This window comes from Stenella coeruleoalba (genome assembly GCF_951394435.1).
Source record: "Stenella coeruleoalba genome assembly, chromosome: 17".
NCBI lineage: Eukaryota > Metazoa > Chordata > Mammalia > Artiodactyla > Delphinidae > Stenella > Stenella coeruleoalba.
This window is the reverse complement of record NC_137163.1, coordinates 29,373,719-29,394,275: the sequence shown is the minus strand read 5'-3', so window position 1 is coordinate 29,394,275 and position 20,557 is coordinate 29,373,719. Positions and strand designations below refer to the sequence as shown.

Here is a 20,557-nt window from a genome sequence, read left to right as displayed (position 1 = left end):
AAAATCAGACCCAAATATCAATAATCCTAATAACCAAAATATACCTGGGCCATATTTTCAGAAGGATAGTTTTTGCATCTCATTTAGCTAGGTACTCAACATCCCATTTCCTTGTCAACCAACTGAAATAATTAAAAATTACACAGACACATACACCCTTCTTGATCTTTCCAGTTCTGTTTTTGTTCTCATTTTCTCAGAGACTCCAGAATATGAAAACATGTCTGATATATTATGCGAGTAGAATAAATGAAGAAAACCTATGTCTTCTTATTAGTTCTTATGTTCTATTGAATGACTTATTTGTATTGTGTGCATACCCAACTGATATCAGAGAACAAATTCAAAATGAAAATATGCTTATGGTAAATTCTTCAGCTAAAATTATTTTGAAAAAAAAATAAAAGCCAAATAAGGTGTAAAATATTTCCTTAAAGGCCTGCCCAGATTAGGGATCTTGAAAACAAGAAGCAGAAGCGTAGAGAGTCCCAAGATAGTGCAATGTAAATACCACAACATATTGGTTGCGATGATATAAAAGTAGAAGTGAAGGGAGGGCAAAATGGGTGTAGGTGGTCAAAAGGTACGAACTTCCAGTTACAAAATAAATAAATCCTGGGAATGCAATGTACAACATGGTGATTATAATTAATAATACTGTGTTGTATATTGGTAAGTTGCTAGGAGAATAGATCTGAAAAGTTTCACCTCAAGGAAAAAAATTTAACTATGTGTGGTGATGGATGCTAACTAGACTTATTGTGGTGATTATTTTGCAATATATACATATATGCATATATTAAATCATTATGCTGTACACCTGAAACTAATATAATGTTATCTGTCAATTATATCTCAGTAAAAAAAAAAAGTAGAGGAGACCAGTATTTTGAGGAACAGTGGATTTTTTCACCATACAAGACTGAGTAGAACGTGTAATTTATATACAGTAGTATTCACCCCTTCTATGTTTATATCCTTAACATGTTGCAGGGAGCTGCTTATGCTCTTCTAAGGAAGAGTTGTTCTCTTCCACTGGGAAATAGAGATGGCATTTCTTAAAAATAATTTTTCTCAACACTAGTTTAAGCAATTTACAGATGAGCCCAATTATGCTTCTGTGGAATCCCACAAGGATTCTGGGAGTAACAGTGTAGTCAAGGATAGGTCCTCTGCACAGTTAAGGGGCTCATTCTTTCTTACCTAGCACAGAATAGCAATTATTGACCCAAAGCCAACAACTGTAGCTGGTTATCTGACAGGGACAGACTAAGAGCTGGCCATTCACTAATGCCAAGTATTTTTTCGAATTAGATAAGAAAACTTATTTGAATTGAGGCTCAAACAGAATATTTATGTGGTTCTTTTTATTAATGGTTCTGGTTAATTTCTAAAATATGTATAATTAACTATCCATGACTTTCTCTATTCTGATAATGGAACATCACTTTACAAAAGAGAAGTCAATACACAGAAGGGGCAAAGTCAGCTTTGCAATATGACTATAGTGAAAAGGACTTAAAGTGTGGGTCACTGGAGAGAATGCTTCCCCCAAAATAACACCATGAGAATCTTGGACATTTATTTCTTATGTTCAGCCAGTGTAGATGTGGCTTACATGAGGATGATGTGTTGGGAGATAAAAACCAAATGTTATTACAGAGCAAAGTATCTGGCTTAGGAACAAAAACATGAAGGATGCCTAAACAACAACAACCAACCCCAAAATAACAACAGCACAGAAACTCCAAAAAATACCATTAACTGTGACCAAAAAGGCAGCCACAAAATAGAATCATGGCATTTATCCTTTTCAAACCATTTTTCCTAATTAAGGGGGGGGGGGAAACCATTATGAGTACCAATTCGTCAGTGACTTTAAAGAATGTCAGCTTTTTAATTTTTTCAATTAGCATCTGAAGGGAAAATGAAACACATGCATACTGAAACTGGTCATGATTTTCTAGTCATTCTTGATGAAAATATAGTTACTCCTTTTCTTTCACTTACAGAAACTTCAGTAACTAGAAAGACTAAATCACATTTCTTAATGAATGTAGGACAACAGTGCACTCTATTATGGAAGAGTAGGTTTCAAAATATACCTCTGTATCATACAAGTGATTCTATAACTTTATTTTCTTTAAAATAGGCAGCCCAATCCCAGGCATCTAGTTTCTCACTAATTTTGTCGACTTAAGAGATGGCTATACTTCTCACATTTTTACATCTTCACTGTGTTCGGGGTGGGGGCGGGGGGAGTCTCTTTCATTATCCAAGGCAGTGGGAGTTGTATGTTTGACAAATTGAAGTTTGGCCTCAGCTCTTTTAAACAGTAGACAGACTCTTAGATATCTGAACTTTAAGGTCTCACATACTGACAAGCTGAGCAGATTTTTATTTTGGCTCTGAGCTCTCTCCCTGCCACCATATGGAACTAGTTTGTCTTTTTCACAATCACTTGAAGAAAATGCAAAATAACCCCCATGATTCTCTTTCAGAGCCTGGTAGCAATGACTCAATCTGACGGAGTTTCCCAACACTGTTATGTCTTCTGGTTGCTGCTCCAGGGCTGTCTCTACAGTAACCATCCTCCCTGCCCTTCCCCCACCCTACTAAAAGGGCTGGGCACCAGCAAAGAGTGATATCACGGCATGTCTTTTAGCACTGAGTTTAAATGATACAGGTGGCATCTTTTGCTGAACGTAAAGACAATATTTCTCTTGTCAAACTATAGAGAGAGAAAACAGTGTTTGCCTTACTGTAGACTTCTAGCAAGATTAGGCATTTGTTTGCTGTTATGAAGAGGTCATAGGGAGGTATACAAATAATTAGTATTGTAGGAAAAAGGGCAAGGGAAAAATTCAGGAGATGCTAAACTGCTCAAAACGTTTAGTGGAAAAGATTAGTTTGGGAGGCTGTGGAAGACATGGACTTTAGGGAAGGGATGAGGAGGATATTTCCAATAAAAGGGCTGTGAAATTCACGGCACAATTAAATTGAGGTTATCTAAGATCAAAAAAGATAAGAAATAAAGGAGATTCATGAGTCATTTGAATGTGCTGGGAATGTCAAGTGAAAAGGCAGACAATGAACTTATTTAGATACCAAGCATTTAAGATAGATTTTTATTCCTTTTTTTCTATTAGCATTTGAAGCTGGAAATTATTTATTTTCATAAAATGTCCTTTTTGTTAAGTACAGAGTTCTACAGTGGGAATTACTAAGGCTGGAAGCCTTGAGATAAAGGCAAGAATATAAATTTTATCTTAGCACAAGGGAAGACGAACTCTATATTAGCCTTTCCTAATATAGTAAAATTATTTCTCGTTAAATGTTTTCTAATTGTTTTCAAAATAACATCTTCAAGATAAACATTTTATTCTCTTTAATTCAGGACTGTGCAAGTGTATCCTGGGCTTATAAATGACCAGAACTTTACTGAACTGATCCCTTTCTCCCAAGTCCAAAATCAACAATCTTTCAAGACAAAATATTATGTGGGAAGCCTTTTCTCTTCTTTCTTCTACAAATTTTCATTGCACAGATAAATTGCTTCTCTTGTGGCATATCTCATTTTGCCTATCGTAGTATTTCTCTTTATAAATGTGCCTTTTCTTCCACATCAGACTGTAAGCGTTTGATGAGAAGTCTTCATCTCTTAGCCGTCTTTGTAAACTCCATGTATAATATACATGACAGGCATTAAATAAATATTTATTGAGTCAGTTATGAAATAAGCGTTCAAATTGTTTAGAATTTAAGTTTTACTCACCTCAAGAGATTCTTTATATGTAGTAACATTTTAACTCCAATAATACAATTATGTTTTACAATTCAAGTCCCATGGGCATTTTTTTCCTGATTTGAAATTTGTCCAGTACTAATGACCTAATGGTCTGCTCAAATCATACAGTGGGACACTTTTAATAAGGATGGAATGAGTTTGTGGTTGCCACCAGACATTTGAAGAAACAGCTCATGGAATGATCTATTAAAGCAAATATGAGTAGTGAGACCATCAAGTTTGACAAAGGGACCTATTGGGTTGGCCCAAGAGTGACTTCAGTTTTTAAGTAAAAACAAAAGACACATTTTTCATTTTCACCAAGAACTTTATTGAACAACGTATTCATCCTTTTGTTCCACTACCTTCTGCCATTTTTCAGGCAACTTCATAATTCCATCTTCCCAAAACTTTTTATCTTTTTGAGCAAAGAACTGTTCTAGGTGCCTCTTACAGTCTTCCAGGGAACTGAAATTTTTTCCCTTAAGAGAATTTTTTAAAGCCGAAAAAAATGGAAATCTGAAGGTGCAATGTCTGGTGAATATGGCGAAGGATTCAGAACTTCCCAGCCAAGTTGTAACAGTTTTTGCCTGGTCACCAAAGAAATATGCGGTCTTGTGTTATCCTGATGGAAGATTATGTGTTTTCCGGTAACTAATTCCTGATGCTTTTCGTTGAGTGCTGCTTTCAGTTGGTCTAACTGGGAGCAGTACCTGTTGGAATTAATTGCTTGGTTTTCCGGAAGGAGCTCATAATAGAGGACTCCCTTCCAATCCCACCATATACACAACATCACCTTCTTTGGATGAAGACCGGCCTTTGGTGTGGTTGGTTGTGGTTCATTTCACTTGCCCCACAATCTCTTCCATTCCACATTATTGTACAGTATCCACTTTTCATCGCCCATCACAATTTGTTTTAAAAACGGAGGGCTTTTGTTATGTTTAAGTAGAGAATCGCATGCAGAAATATGGTCAAGGAGGTTTTTTTCGCTTAACTTATGTGGAACACAAACAGCAAAGTGATGAACATAACCAAGCTGGTGCAAATGATTTTCAATGCTTGATTTGGATATTTTCAGGATGTCGGCTATCTCCCTCATGGTATAACATTGATTGTTCTCAATTAATGTCTCGATTTGATCACTGTCAAGTTCAACTGGTCTACCCGACTGTGGAGCATCGGCCGGCAAGAAATCTCCAGCACAAAACTTTGCAAACCACTTTTGACATGTTCAATCAGTCATAGCACCTTCTTCATACATTGCACAAATCTTTTTTGCGTTTCGGCCCCGTTTTTACCTTTCTTGAAATAATAAAGCATAATATGCCAAAAATGTTGCTTTTTTTTCATCTTCAATATTAAAATGGCTACACAAAAATTCAGTTGTGATAAGTCTTTTTTTAAATGCATGCTGATATGACAGCTGTCACATACAATCTAACAAAACTGTTTCAAATGAAGTCAAAGACAACTAAGTGCTACTAGAGCCATCTTACGGAAGAAAACGAACAAACCTTATGACCAACCCAATATATCTATACATGAGTCCATTCTATTGCATAATTCCCTCCAGAAACAGGGCATTCATTTTAAAGATCTGTTTCAAAGCCTCCATCTTCTTTGTTAGAGGACAGAGGGCTTGTTTTCCAATGCTGAATCTTAGGACTGTGATCTCTGTTGGAGGAGGCTGTATTAAATAAATCTGTCATTATGTGCCACACTATTTTTTGTATGCTGGAGATATATTCTGTTACTCCATTGTCCATAGGTGAACGGATTACGTACTTATTTGCGATAGCCTTTCAATGAGTATGTAAGAAAATGATAGGAAAATATATGAAGCAAAGTTGGTGCACCTATAAAAAAAGAGCGAACATATGCCAATGACAAGAGAGTTGTATGACAATGATCTACATTCATAGTTATGAATCTATAAGTAGAAGGAAAAGTTCAAAAGAAGTTTCAAAAGAAAAGAGGATGTAAGTAGGAAGATTAAAAGATCTAATAACATACAGTTTGACTAATTAAGAATTAAGGACGTGATAGAGATTAAGAGATACTTAAAGAGACATAAAGATCAAGAAGATATAGGTAGGGCTTCCCTGGTGGCGCAGCGGCTGGGCCCGTGAGCCATGGCCGCTGAGCCTGCGCGTCTGGAGCCTGTGCTCCACAACAGTGAGAGGCCCGCGTATCGCAAAAAAAAAAAAAAAAAAAAAGAAGATATAGGTGGTTTGGTACAAAGTAAGTATGAATGAAGAAAATAACCGACAATAAAGTCATCAACCAAAATTTTCCTCCTTTTATCTCCCCACTCCCACACACACACACAAAAATATACAACATTAACTTCTAAAGAGTAGGACTGTGTCATTGTATTTGCATATGTGTGTCTATAGAACTCAGGAGATAGTATAACAGAACAGAGTTTGGAGCTTAATTGTCTGAGTTTAGAGTGTAGCTCTTATCCTTTCTGACCCTCAGTTGCCTCATCTGTAAAATGACTCTCATAATAGTAATGTCCTTCTAATATTGTTGTGATAACTAAATGAAGTAATACATATAAAAGCCTTGAAAAGACTGTCACGTGTAGAGTACTTATGAATATTAATAAAAAATTAAACAAAGAAACCAAACTTCCCTAACCAATAACTATAAACTACACAGAAGCACGGTAAACATGAGCTATATGAATAAGTCTAAATTAAACAAGCAAAATGTATATGACATTGATAGACATACATAAGCATACAGACAGTGATGAAAACAGTGAGATAGACATGGAGCTAATTAAGACATGTATGTAGGCAATAAGCTGGAGAAATTCAAGATGAAAAGGACCAATTTTCTCAAATCCATAGGCCCCATTTCCTTTGAAAGTTTTCCTCATTTTTATATGGAGCAAGCAGAATACTATGCACAAAGAACAAGAAACCAGAGTCCCTTTGCTGACTGACTACCTAATTTAAGGTCTACATTAATTTGAACCCAGATGCCTGAATAACAATCCTTTAATTCAAATGTTTATTCTTTAATAAAGTAAAATTCCAATCTTTTGAGAATCCCAAGATTTTCCTGCCATATCATAGGGTGCTTTATTGGCTGAATCCAGCACGTGTATTTTTTTTTAATATCTTTATTGGAGTATAATTGCTTTACAATGTTGTGTTGGTTTCTGTTGTACAACAAAGTGAATCAGCTATAAGGATACATATATCCCCATATCCTCTCCCTCTTGAGCCTCCCTCCCACCCTCCCTATCCCACCCTTCTAGGTGGACACAAAGCACCGAGCTGATCTCCCTGTGCTATGCGGCTGCTTCCCACTAGCCATCCATTTTACATTTGGTAGTGTACATATGTCAATGTTACTCTCTCACTTCATCCCAGCTTCCCCTTCCCCCACTGTGTCCTCAAGTCTGTTCTCTATGTCTGCGTCTTTATTCCTGCCCTGCCACTAGGTTCATCAGTATCGTTTTTTTAAGATTCCATATATGCAGCACGTGTATTTTTTTCCCCTTTCTTTACTCATAATTGGTACTTGGAAAAATCCCTGAAAAGATCACCCGTTCCAACCTATCCTTTAATTCGCATCTTTACTTCCTGAAAGTTTCCTTTATGACAGTCTTCCTTAATTGGCATCATTTGTTCTCAAATGGAATTGAATCATTGGGGAATCCCCAGAATTTGTGTAGTGTATTAATCTAACCATTATTTAAGAAGGAGTACCTTATTTGCTTCTTAAGCTTCAGAAGCCCTGATGTAGATATGTAATTTGATAGATAAATTTGAACATGTTTAGTGGAAGATGTGCAAGTGTGAAAAATGCCTGAGATAGCAAGGGTCATGGGAATCTGTGTTGTGATTAAGAAAGATACATTTCCAGAGTTACAGAAAACCTCAGCCCCAAATAATGAGAAACTTCAGAGAACCCAGTTTCACTTATTCCCTGATTCTATTATGATTGTTTTATATAGTTTTAGCTTTCATTATACATGTTTAAATTTTACACAAATTTTTCATCTAAGTTTTGACAACATATATTTTAATGTCCCTTCCTTGACTTACAAATATTAATATAATGTAGAACTTTGATGAAAATGAGTTTATCAACCACCCAGGTATTCTCAAACTCTTGACACACGATACATTGTTAACAGCGACTCGTTTCAAAACCCCAGTAAAATACAGTTCTCAGTTTTTCTCAGTGATATGATGATTGCATTTGTTCAAAATTCATGATAAATTCTTCCTCCATAAAAAAAAAGATAGTGAACTCACACTCTGTTGTCTCTGAGTGCTTTTGCACAGTGCTGAAAGAGTACACTCTACTCCGTACATTAAAAAAAAAAAAAACAAACGATTTTCATGAAAGCTGTGACAATGAAACCATACTTCTCAAAGTTCAGAAATATACACTGTAGTGATTCTCTGTTTTTAGTTCTAAATAAAAATAACGTTCTTCTAGTATTTCTCCCTTTTCTAAGGATACATTAAAAAAAATGAGTGCCAAATGAATTACATGGCACTAAAGACCCCTGTAAAGAACACACAGTCCCTTAAACTTAATTCAGTTCCCTTGGCGTCACGTGTGGCTGACAGAATCAGTTCCGAGCGAGTGGCTCACTGACCAGACCTCTTCTGGTGCCTAAAAGACCAGGCTGACAGCCATCTCAGAGAGTTTATGGGTTTGCTTTTTTACTAAAAATTAAGTCAGGACCTTGTAAAACTTACGATTGAAACTGGTAATTTTTTGTGTGTGTGTGTGCGTAAACAAGTTCAAGGGAGGTAGATTTGTTCTCATTTTTATTTCTGTTTAAAAAGCAGCAAGAACCTTTATTTCCAGGATCCCCTAAAGGAAGATAGAGGAAGAGGAAGGGGTGAGTAGAATGCTGAAAACCATTGAGAGACACTCTGAGGTTTTTTGCAAAGAGGAAATACTTTCTCTTGTACTTGGACAACGTGTTGCTATAAGTTCTGCAAATAAGGCTCCAGCATGCATAAACAGATTCTTCTGTTGACCAAAATCATCAGTGTGCTTATTTCTCTCCACAATTAATGTAAGACACAGTCCAAACTCCTTATCATGTAATATGGCCTTCGTTTTCTGTAGCACAGCGAACCTCTACATACAAGACACTTGCTTTTGTCTAACTAAGGCAGGCTCTCTCCCACCTCTGGATCTTTGTCCACATTGCTCCTTCTGGCTGGAATCTCAAGATTTCCCTCCTACCACCATCCTCCACATATGCCTCACGAGAACTTACTCATACTTCACAAATAACCAAGAATTTCCTCCACGAAGCCTTTCCTGGTCCCCTTCAGTCTCCTCCAATGTACCCCAATCCATCCTCAACCCCAGCCAAGTTCACCGCTTTTCCTTAGTGCCCAACTATAGCCTAATTCCAAGAGTTCTTATTGTGGAGCTGAATCATACATAAATGTGAGCAAAATTTTGTGCTTGTTCATTTATTCTGGGGAGAAGATGCGTAGCTCCAGCAAATTTTTGAAAAGGTCTATGATGCCTTGATCAAAAACCAAAACAGTACAAAACAAAAAACGAAACAGGCATGCTAAAACATACTGCAGCTGAAACTTTTACTTTAAGCCAACTACCCCTCCCATGTTTCCTTCCTTCTCTTCGACTATTAGCTCCACAAGACCAGCAAGGATGATGTGTCCTTTTAGTATCATTAAAGTGTTATTTCTGCATCAGCATCACCTGGGCATACTTGGTAGGTTTGAGATACCTAGGTTCTATCCCAGGATCAGAATCTCTGGATGTGAGATTCAAAAATCTACACTTTAGACAAACATCTTAGTTGACTTTATGCACACTCAAGTTTGGAAATAATTGAGTAGTACCAGGCAAATAACAGCAACGTGATAAAAATTTGGTGGCTGGCTGGCTGGATAAATGAATGAATGCAGACTCTGATTTCAAAAGAATTGTAAGAGAGTAATTTTAGTGAAGTTATGTAAATTAAAGCAAAACCGTATCCAGTTAAGAGAGAAATAAAATAATTATGAATATTGGACAACTACATATTTAATAATTATTATTAACAAGCCAAGGAAATATTGACTTAATGTCTTTAATTATCAGCATGTGTTCTAGGTTAGGTGATGTTAAAGAAGCATACAATATTCAGATGTAATTATTCTGCTAAGAAAGAATACTAGGTGTAGTTGAAAAATCAGATTATAAACAGGTGCAAACTATTCATTTGATCTTTAACACATCTGCTATTTTTAAAGCATAGTTCATTAAAATAATTATTTTATAACAATGTTGTGACCTCCAGTTGTTTATATAATGACTTCTGATCTTCAGATCTGGAAAATTCTCTCTAGAATTGATCATAAGCACATGTGAGGGAAAAGAAGTGTTTTTCATTTGCAGCCTAAAAATGAATAAGACTAAAATTATTCTTTATCCAAGTGTTTAGCTGAGCTTCTAATTGAGGCAGGTAATAAAATAGCACTTTTGATTCTTTCAAAAGAGAATGAGCAGACCAGCATAAGCACTGGCATTTGTAGTGTTAGTACCAAAAGAGACATATCAAAGCACTTTGCAAGTATTTGGCACGGAGTAAATGCTCAATTAATATTAGTTAAAGTTGATTGTTATGATGATACTATCGGCACAGAATTTATAGTTGAGCATTTAATGTTGATATTTGTTGATACTTGTCATGATTATTTTAAATGGTTTTATAAGTGCTTCTGGTTGAAATGAGTAAAGGCTCTCGAAAAGAAATAGATCATCTAGACAGAAAAAGCACTGTATTAGTTACAGGGTAGTCAATATTTTATATTGTCATTTTCATTATTTAAAAATTTTTTACTCAAAAAATATAATTAACTGAATCTCGTACTTTCTGATAAGCTCTCAGTTATTTAACCGTGAGTTCTAAAAATATCAAAGTTTACTGTTACCAAGTGGCAGCTATCAAAATTGCAGGCAGAGTACTTAGTCCTTGTAGCCCACAAACTACTTACTGGTGACAGCAACACAGCATCCTTTTCCAGGATTAATTGGCCTAGGGAATAAGGTATGCTGTGTGTTTATTTTATTTCATTTGCTTGGCATGATGCAATCTAGAAATTTTTGCCTAACTTTTACAGGTAAAAAATAAATAAATAAACAGAAGAGACTGCAGTTGAATAGATCAGGGAAATGAATCTCATCCAAGCAACAATCCAAGAAACTAAAGGACACAGAACTTTATTAAAAACCTGACATGGGAACTGCCATATGCTTCCATTCTATTCCATAAACCTCCGAGGGCAGGAATTCGACTTGATCTCCGAATTTCTAGCATCTATATCAATAACTGTCATATAGTAATCAGTTGTGTTTGCTGAATGCACAAAAGATACCTTTGTTGATGTGTCTTTCATATATTTATTAGAAAGTGCTTCCTTTCCAGACGTATGCCAAGCATTGTGGAGAGGTCCCTGCCCTCCTAGAGGTGGCAGTTTAATAAGAAAGAATAGCCCATTACAACCCCGTGTGATAAGGACTTTGATAAAGGTAGGCACAGAGCACAGGGAGAGCACACAGAAGGGGCTCCTTACCCAATATAAAAAGCAGAGCTCTACAGTCTGAGCTAAGACTTAAAGGATAAAGAAAATCAAGTCAGGAAAGATGTTAAGCTCTTGAAGGATACGGGTTGAGTTTTGTGGATGTGTCTCACCCATGTGTCTTGCACATTGTTGTTACTCATATTTATTGAACAGAGTAATAAAAACACTGAGTGAAAAAAAAATTGATTGGGATGTGAGAAAAGACTATGCAGATGGGCTGCCCTTAGAGGCTAAGTCCTAAGTCTCTCACATATTACTAGTTGTCTGGCTCTCCTCTCTGCTCTTAGCATCATACTTCATCATTATCCCTTTACACTCTGTGCTTGAACAACACCTTACTACTTGCAGTTTGCCTAACAAGACATGCTGGGTCTCACTTACAAGCTTTCACATACGCTATTCACTCTTCGATCTCCAACTTGAACTATTTCTTCAGCTAATTCCAATTTGTCATTTTTATATCAACTTAGGTTACCCCTTGGAGGCCTTCCCAAGCCCCTAAAATTGGTTAGGTCCCCCTATTCATGCCATACTTGTCTTTATCTCCAAACTCACTATGTTCATGGCATTGTAATTGCCTGTTTGTCTGTCTACTGTCTATCCCTTCCCCTAGCCCCATCACACACGAGTATAGACATGTGTGAACACACACGTACATGACTGTACTGAAATTATCTCTGGATATTTTACCCTAGGATAGCACAGAATAGAAAATAACAAATATTTTCTTCATTGAAGATACAGCCTTCATCTTTTCAGTGGTGGCCAACATTTAGGAGGACCCCCAGCAGTGGGATCGCAGGACATCTCCCTAGATTATTTCCTGGAGGCAGCATTAGCTGCTTTTAGCGATTTCTGCCAACCTATAAGTTTCTAGGACAGCAGTTGTCTGAGTCCCAGCATTACTCATTCTGGAGCTGGAATCCTGGGAATACTTAGACCTAGCAGCACCAAGGCATTTGCTTTTGTTGTCTTAGAAAAATTTAAGACTCTAGAGACTGACATTAATCTGCATTAAAGTCAAGAGATTTCCTGATCTTTGTAAGGCCTGAAGAAGGTACAGAGTGACTTTGTAGGACCATGCCTTCTTCCTCTTGAATATTTCATCTCAGTCAAGGAGTATAAAATACAAATTTTGTTGAATAAAACAATTCCTTCTGGGCTTCCCTGGTGGCGCAGTGGTTGAGAGTCCGCCTGCTGATGCAGGGGACATGGGTTCGTGCCCCGGTCCGGGAAGATCCCACATGCCACGGAGCGGCTGGGCCTGTGAGCCATGGCTGCTAAGCCTGCACGTCCGGAGCCTGTGTTCCGCAATGGGAGAGGTCACAGCGGTGAGGGGCCCGCGTACCGCAAAAGAAAGAAAGAAACAAACAAAAATTCCTTCTCTGTTTTAGGAAGTATAACCACAACAAAAATCGTAGTCTAAATAAAAGTAATACACCTCCCAAGTTGGAGAAATTATTTGAAAGTACAAATAAAACTACTTAAAGCCTTAGGTTTGATATCTAGGCTAAAAATTGAAGAGGGTAGAAACTGCCAGGAGATTCTCTATATATTTTTTTGCCTACCTTGATCAGTCCAGAACTGCTGTAAGAAATAAATTTCCTCTTAGTATTTCAACACATCTGCTACTGGTTCCAGCCAGGACAGTGGAGCCCAGAGGATCAGAGAAATGAAAAACATTTCACTAAAAATTGAAACAAGTTTTGCAATACCTACGAAAATGCAAGGCTTAAATTTACGTGGGAGGCTCAAGAGAATTCTTTTCAATCCACACTGATTTGTTTTGTCCTTGAAATATACACATGGCATGGGAATACTTTAATGATTGAAAAAAAGGATTTTGGAATTAAAAAGACTTCATCCTTACATCCTCATTTTACTTCTGAGGACCTGAAACTTGGAAAAGTGAAGTAACTCGTCCAAGGTCATTCAGAAAAGTAACTACAGATCCAAGTCTAGAGTTCATGTCTCTTGATTCCCAATACAATATTTTACCCATTACATAAAACTGCTTCCCAATAAAGATCCTGGCCAAAAATAAACTTTGTACAAAAAGATGTTTAATGGCCAAATTATTTTCAAGGTTTTTTTTTTTTTTTTTTGGTAATTTTGTTTAAACATCGTATTCATCTCTTCATGTGGAATCTCTTCCAGAATGAGGCTTTAGCATAGCCATAGTTCTACCCTGAAACTATCATTCACCCCCAACAAATAATAAGGAGATAATAAAATGAGAAGAAAATCACCAAACTGTGCATTATAAATATTATGGTAAGATTATAATTATAATCTAAAATGTACATTAAATAGTGAAACACTATCATTCAGACTTCGCGAATACAAATTTTCTATTGGTTCAAAGAAGGGCTATCTGTAAGTTTGTCATTATACTATCTGTGATAGAGGATTTATTAATCGAGTTAATATAAAAAGACAAAGGAGTTAACTTTAGGGAACAAACTGTAACCAAGAATGGAAAAAATTAACATGTAAAGTCACTTGATAAAATCACATGCAAAATTTATCTCCAATTGGTAAATCGTTACTTTTACAGATATGATAATATAATACAATGTACTCTACAAATGTCTGAGGCACTAGCAAGGGGGAGGCCAAAGGGATATTGTAGCAAGTCCCCACAACCACTTCAATCAACATAGATCAGCTTTATGTGTTTTATAACTTATGACATTTTATAAGAATCTTCTTTGAGACTACATATTCCATTGTAAAAAACCCCGCAAAACTTTAAGTGATTAAACTTAACCCAACCAATAATGGGACAAAATGACCTTCTGTACCTTCCGATGTGATAAAATGGGAAGTACACAGTATCGTTTATTTAGCATTCTTGTCAAAAAGATTTAATTTGAATCTCATCAGGAAGAAATAATCAGATAAATTAATAAAGAGACATTTCTGAGGAAAACTGATCTGCATTAAAAAAAAAAATACTAATGGCAAGTGTGTGGTAGGTAACTGCTCTAGGTAAAAGGTGACTAAAGAGATCGCAGATGCAATGAGTGAGCCTGAGCTGGGTCCTGAATCCAAACAAGTAAATAGATAAGTACCAATCAGTAAAAGACATTTTTGGGACCGTGGTTGGGGGGTTAGATTTCAATATAGAAACATACTAAATTTTTATTGAATAAATAATAAACTTCCTGGGTGTGATAAAAATCGAATTAAATAATAAAACATATCTTTCATAGTCATATGGCACTTAAGTTTGTCCAATACAAAGTATGTTTGCATATTCTTTCTGATTGGATCCATATAAAAAATGGTGAGAACTACAGGACAGTGGACATGATTCCCACTTAAAGATGTGAAAATTGAGGTATAAAAGTATTAGGTGATTTGCCCAAGGTATTGCTAGATTGTGCTACTGTCAAGTTGGTTAATCTGAGAACTGTGTTTCTCAGACTCTCCTTCTTTGTACAGTTCCAAGTTAGAGTTGGCCCCAAGAGGACTTTGTATGAGATTTGAACGGTGGAAGTAAAGCAGTGGTCCAACTCAGATTATCATTAGGTATGGTGATGTTCAGGGTCAGAGGTGCCCAGGGTCAGAGGTGCCCAGCAGTTCTCAGCTTGTGCTCTCTTCCACTCTGCATCCAGCTTGCCTCCCCCATGCTGGCAATCTGTCCAGACTCGACACCAGATGCCTGATTGCACAACCCTAGGTAACGTAGCTACGGCTTTTCTTAGATCTCCCCTGCTGTGAGATCTAAGCTGGTAGCTGGATTTGGTAGCTGGACGTGCCTGGTTTCTCGAATTTTCCTGCTGGCTTCAGCTTGTCCACTACCACACTGGGGTTCATGTATATGTGTTAGTGACCCTTCCTCTGATTATCCACCTTCATCTTCCAGACCTTCACTTTCCCAGCTCACCTCACATTTGTGTAAGGTGGAATTTGTATAATAAATCCCTTATTTCCATAATACTCATCATGGCTTTGCTTCCGTAACTGAACACTGACTGATACAACCAAACTGGCTTTATGGATAGTGAAGCCAGACTTCTTCTGATTCCTATTCCAGAGCTCTTTCCAGTAGATCACAGCATCTCCCTAAACCCACAATTAAACATTTATTTCTTTTAAGCATTGGATGTGGTGGCAGTTATGTATTTGTTTTTTAGCTCTAAGTATTAGGACCAGCAAAGACCAGAAAAGTTTTTATGAGAAGAAAAAGGTCATTGTAAGCCCTAAACTGATGGAAAATCTTACTGAAGTATTTTTAGGGAGATCAAAATTTAATCACTTATCAAAGAATTGAAGGGGAAAAAAATAAAAAAGACATGTATACATAAAAGTAATTTTATTCTAGTTAATAAGTTTTGAGCTGCAAGGAGCTTTATAAATACTTTAATTTATAGGACAGAAAATTGAGAGATGAGATAATGTGTCTGCAGACATTCAGATTATTAAAGACAGAAGTGGGGTTAGAAGAAACATATTTTATCTCTTAGAATATGTGCTTTGAGTATATTTAATTCCAGCAATTAACTGATGGACTTCCTTTTACTGAGGGATGGCCAAAAGATGGGCAGTTAGAGATCAAAGCTCGAATTGTGACTTCTACTCATATTAGTACTTGTGACCTTATGCGGAATACCACACCTCAATTTTCTTATGTAAAACAAGGTGTCTGGTGCATAGCATGTATTCAACAAATATTAACTATTAACTATTAGCAATAATTTGGCTAGGGCTTCCCTGGTGGCGCAGTGGTTGGGAGTCCGCCTGCCGATGCGGGGGACGCGGGTTCGTGCCCCGGTCCGGGAGGATCCCGCGTGCGGCGACTGGGCCCGTGAGCCGTGGCCGCTGGGCCTGCGCGTCCGGAGCCTGTGCTCTGCGGCGGGAGGGGCCGCAGCAGTGAGAGGGCCGCGTACCGCAAAAAAAAAATAATAATAATAATTTGGCTGGCTTAGGTATATATCTTGAATTTTGATAAAAATGGTTTCCATATTCTAGAAACTTAGAGATTAGTGGGACAGATCATACACACAGTTATTTAATAAATACTTGTTAATGACATAATAGAATGTGGATACTGGATAGTTATTCACAGACTGTTATGCATCTATGGGACCACAAAGCATCCAAATTGACCTGAGAATGAAGGTGATGCATTTCTCTGGGAAATCAGTGTAGGGATATTTATAGGTGAATGATCTTAGGATCGATTCCAGTGGCAGAGGGAGAAGCTGCATGGGCTCACATGCAATCATAGTGAACATCTCAGCTAATCTCAAGTGAAATTCTGGACCTTGGATAGCCTTCAGAATTGTCCTCAATTAGGGCAAGTGGTCCTTAATAGACTCCTATACTGACCAGTCATTGGATGCAATCTGTCTGTAGGAAGAAGCAGTGACCTTGAATGAGATGACTTTCTTCAGTCATAGGCATACCCAGGCAGGGGACCTTGGCTACAAGCTGTTAGCCAGCAATGTTCCCAGGAAGTGGGAGAAGGAGTGCTTCAGTTCTGAAGGGAGGATATAGATGAGCACATCGGAGCATATACCATAGTAGGTATCAGGGAAGACTTCCTGAAATAAAGGAAAATCTTAAAGATTTAGAAGATGTATCCAAAGTTGGGTTTATATGTATAGGGTAAGGATACAGCATAAACAAAGGCGTGGGTGGTAAAGGGAAATTGCAAGTAGTTTCTGGATCATAATCACAATAAGGGGGTATCTGATTGGGTGAGGTTGGGGGAACAATATGATAGTAATAGCTGAATAAGTAGGTAGGACCAGGACAGGAAGAGTTTTAGGTGGCAGACTTTAACCTGTAGATATTTGAACATTGTTGAAATATGTGAAGGATGGCAGAGCCCAAGTCAGATTGTGTTTCAGAAAAAACATCTCAATAATAGCGTGGAAGGTATATCTGAGAGCATCAAGACTGGAGGCAGGAAGGCTTTATAACCGTCTGAGTGTTAGATGACGAGGATCTGGATAATACTGCCTCTCTAGAGGAAGTATTTAGTAATTTCATGTTGATTGTGTGTTATTGCACATGATGTGTTTATCATAACACTCTCACATTATTGTTTTTTTCTTATTTATATTCTCTTGGGTTCTACAGATTTTATTTTCTATCTGAGAAAATCATTTGGACTTTCCTTGGAGAATAAAAGGAAAATATGTGTATTACATGTACATTTGTAAGCTCATCAATCTATTCACAACATTTACTCTAAATCAATATGTGTCTAGGGCATGAGAAAGATCTATTTAAAAATTTTTTTGGTTTATACATTATGGCCACAACTATTACAGGAGTTTTCAAAATATAATTTCTATTAAGATAAAATATTTTTAAAAAGAAAATGCAAAAATTTCTGAATTTAATTTGTAAGAGGAAAAATATAGAAAATGTAGAAACAGAAGAAAAAAACCCCACCATGAATTTCATAGTTTTTTTGCGGTACGCGGGCCTCTCACTGTTGTGGCCTCTCCCGCTGCGGAGCACAGGCTCCGGATGCGCAGGCTCAGCGGCCATGGCTCACAGGCCCAGACGCTCCGCGGCATGTGGGATCTTCCCGGACCGGGGCACGAACCTGTGTCCCCTGCATCGGCAGGCGGACTCTCAACCACTGCGCCACCAGGGAAGCCCGAATTCCATAGTTTTGATTTTATTTGGAATTTAGTTGAATTTGAGCAGGTCAATTGACCAAAGCCTCATCAGTTTCTTCATCTTTAAAATGTGTCTAATAATACCCAGCTCAAAATTCATTTTAAGGATTAAGTGATTATAATATTAAAAATCATTTCATAGATTATAAAATACTACACAAGTGTTAGCATTAATTCCTTTAATAATTTATCACAACGAGGCACCTAATTCAGAGGGAAGAGAAATGAGAACAAGCACAGAAAAGCAAAGCTAGATACCTGGAGTCCTGACTTGAGGCCACCTGTGGTGTTACTGGGCCTGGAGAATCAGTGCTGGGTGTGAGTGAAGATAGAGGTGGAGAGGGAAGTCACAAGGGTGTATAGCTTCCCTTTTCAAGCTTCTGTTTGATTTTCTTTGAAAGAGTGAATAATGCCAGTTTATAGTGTGCTTATTTTGATTAAGCTTTCACCAGAACAGGCATTATGTTTTAATGAGTTTTAATTTCTCATTTGATGCCAGTGTGAATCTTAATATTTAACTGCATGAGAAGGTGATGATTACGGATCTATTTTCTGCTGGGTCTTGGCAGGAAAGAGGGCCAGAGCCACCAGCTTTATTACAGTAGCATTACAGAGTGGAAACCACACCTAACTAGGAAGGAGCCAAACATCCCATATTTAAGTCTTCTTCCCTCCTTGGACAAAAATATTACATATTTCTGAACCTCAGCCTTCTTTTCTTTAAAACCAGAGGTTTGGCATTAAATGATTAAGTTCCTTCTGGATCTATAATTCTGATTCTCAAGGTTCACAATTCTCTCAAGAGAGAAAAATGGAGATCTCAGAGTGTACACCTCACTTTGGCTTTTTGATCACAGATCTGCATTATTTGGGTGAAGATCAGAATTACAAAGATGTTCAAGGACCAGGAAATGCTCAGTGAGGGCAGCGGGCATTTTAAGAGATAAGTGTGCCTTCCTCATGCAGATGCCATTCATACCATGTACCCTGAAGCCTACTTCAGATGCCTCCGACCCTCCTAAACCTACCCACTCTTTGCACCCTTAATACCACCCCAGCCTCGTAAGCGCACACACACACATGCACACACACACACACACACACACACACACACACACACAAAAAAAAACTGACAGACATTTTGGAAAAGAACCAAAGCAAATTCTTCAGGAGCCTAGAAAAAAGACTAGACTAATTATTTGCTAGTCCTATTGTCAGGCTGTCTGACATTAGCCAAGTTTCATATAGTTTCAAGTTTCAGCTCAAAACATTTACATAAGAGTACCCCTGATGTTTTACAGTGGTTTTTCTTGTTACAAAACTCTCAAAATATTGACCTCCTTGGAAACATTTCTTCTTACAGTCCATTGAATTTTATAAATGTCTCTTCTTTGGTTTCTTGAGTTGCCAGATGCACACCCTCTCTCCCCACCATGAGACTATCGACTCTTTAGATCTATTTCTCATCTTCTGTTGTGGTGACATCATCACCGTTTGTTAAGAAAATGCTTATTATGTCTCCAAGGATCCAATCCCACACATAATCCATTAAAATAAAATGAGATGTGTTCATAAAAGAATTGTAGATTTAAACTCCTAAAGGATGGCATGTTTCAAAAAGACAAATAGCAGCAGAAACAGCTGAACTATGAGGAGATGGCCACACAGGTTGGAAAAAAAGCATAAGGCCTTGGTCGCTGTCATTGCATTTTGTTTGAAGCAGTGTGCCAACCCTTTAATGCACACAATCGTGTTTCCAAGACCAATGTAGAGTAGCCACGATATCGAGAGTTTAAAATCATTGCAACCCTAATTTACTGTTTATCTAATTTACAAAACTGAGTCACACACCATTATTAAGGACCTGCTATGTGCCAAGTATTGCATTTATGGGTACTGATATAAAAGTAACTGAAATATACTTCCTGTTCTCAAGGAAGGCCAACCAGTTATTTAGTGACCTAGTTTGTAACAAAGCTAAACTGTGAGGTCTGGGAGACTAGTGACCTCATCACTGACTGCAAGTTTGCCAGTGCCTAGTAGAGTTCCGGGAACATAGAAGTAATACAATAAGTGTTTGTGAAATGAATTTACCACCCTGCATTACTTGATTAACCATTTTCTTCTAGTGTACAAGCTGCTCATTGAAAAAAAAATCAGAGATGTTAACAATTAAGTATATAGCCTATTTTTAATCCGCAATGATGTGTTGTGTATGTTGATGCCATTACTTGGACTTTATTTTTGTCTCTCACATTACTGACCAAAAAATTCTAAATTATGCCTCACCTTATTTTTTAGTAAATCATTCAAACATAAAATTTTACTCCTCTTTTGTCACCTTCAAGATAATGTAAAAAATAATTTAAGAAAAGTAAATAAGGGAAGTATAAGTAAAAAAAATCTTTTGATAGAAGAAAGCATTTATTTCAAGCCCCTGAGTTTGAGTCAATTCTCTGTCATTAGTTTTATATGTATAAATTCACTGCACCTCCATAACAATAACAGTAAGAATAAAAATAACAACAATAATATCA

General features: G+C 37.2%; 1 protein-coding gene across 12 annotated transcripts in view; it reads right to left on the bottom strand.

Annotated features, from left to right (window-relative positions):
- The window catches only part of ANGPT1 (angiopoietin 1), a 476,344-nt gene that overhangs the window by 113,513 nt on the left and 342,274 nt on the right, over positions 1–20,557 (bottom strand). The gene's annotated exons all lie outside the window — the stretch shown is intronic.